Genomic DNA, 1,470 nt, shown 5'->3' with positions numbered 1-1,470 from the left:
CTTTTATCTATTTATTGAAGGATCTGATTTATGTGTGTTCAATTTGGACTCTTAGTGTTTCCACCTGGGTGATTGTTTGCTGAGTGAACAGGATTGAATGCTAGTGCTTTCTAAATGACCCCATGGTGTAAGCACTGAGAAATGTAGGGATTTGTGTGTAGAATTTAGCAGTAACAGTTCACCAAATCTGACTCATGCGTTAAAGCAGGGGAATAGTGCTTATAGTTCAGCAAAATGGGTGTGCTTTTTGAAAAATGGCGTTATGGTTTTTAAATTTTAGTTCAAAAGCCTGGTTATAGTGTTTTAGCAATCGAGAAAAACTGTCATTAAATTTTATTTTAGGGTGACTTGTAACATCTTGTCCAGGGACTACGGATGTAAAATAGCCGTTGGCTAATTCTTGTACATTTAAAGGAATGTTTTATTAATGTATAGTGTCCCTGTCAACTAAATAAAGTAAAAAAAAAAAATTCAGTGTCTTGCTCAAGGGCCCCTCAGTCGTGGTATTGAAGGAAGAGAGCGCTGTACATTCACTCCCCCCACCTACAATCCCTGCCGGTACGAGACTCTTAATCCTTAGGGTTACGAGTCCAACTCTCTAACCAATAGGCCACGACTTCCCCCTTTTTTTTTTCTTTTCTTTTTTTGTGAAAAATTTATTTGCACACTCGTTCCATCAAACTGTTGTATAAACACAATATTACACGAGTAGCAGTGCGATATGGCTGTATATCAGCACAGACATGATTACCTGCTGCAGAATCACAGCCGTGGTGATATACAGCCATATCTTTCATCTACTCATATGAAATTGCTCACATATATATATATATTAGTATTTGTTTTATTAGAATAAAATGTGTCTTTTTTTTTCTTTGTTAGATTAAAAGGCATGGAATGAATGCTTGTAGAAAATTTTAACCAGTGTCTATAATTTGTGTTTTCTACAGTGTGACAACAGCACTCTTTCTGTCGACATTAAAGGGGTCATATGATGCGATTTCAAGTTTTCCTTTCTCTTTGGAGTGTTACAAGCTCTTGGTGCATAAAGAAGATCTGTAAAGTTGCAAAGACTAAAGTCTCAAATCCAAAGAGATATTCTTTATAACAGTTAAGAGTCAGCCACACCTACCTAAAACGGCTAGTTCTAACACGCCCCCACATATCTACATCACTATGTGGGAAGATTTGCATAACGCCGCCCAAATGTTCACACAAAGAAAGAAGGCGTGACTTTTATTCTCGCTGTAGTATTGTTGCCGCCGCCGCCATGTCGTGAAGACGCTGTGTGTTTCGTTGTGAAAGTGAAGCTACTTTGTTTGGTCTTCCAAAAGAGGACAGGACTAGAAATCAGTGGTTAAGCTGTATTTACAACACTGTTCCAGAACACTTCAACCCAAATATTCAGATGTGTGCAGCACATTTTGCGGAGGTTGAGGACTGTTTCCTGTGAGAGTAGCCTACAATGCC

Source organism: Sinocyclocheilus grahami, unplaced genomic scaffold (assembly GCF_001515645.1).
Source record: "Sinocyclocheilus grahami isolate Dianchi unplaced genomic scaffold, SAMN03320097.WGS_v1.1 scaffold1390.1, whole genome shotgun sequence".
NCBI lineage: Eukaryota > Metazoa > Chordata > Actinopteri > Cypriniformes > Cyprinidae > Sinocyclocheilus > Sinocyclocheilus grahami.
The sequence above is the reverse complement of the archived record's forward strand: the minus strand, read 5'-3'. Positions refer to the sequence as shown.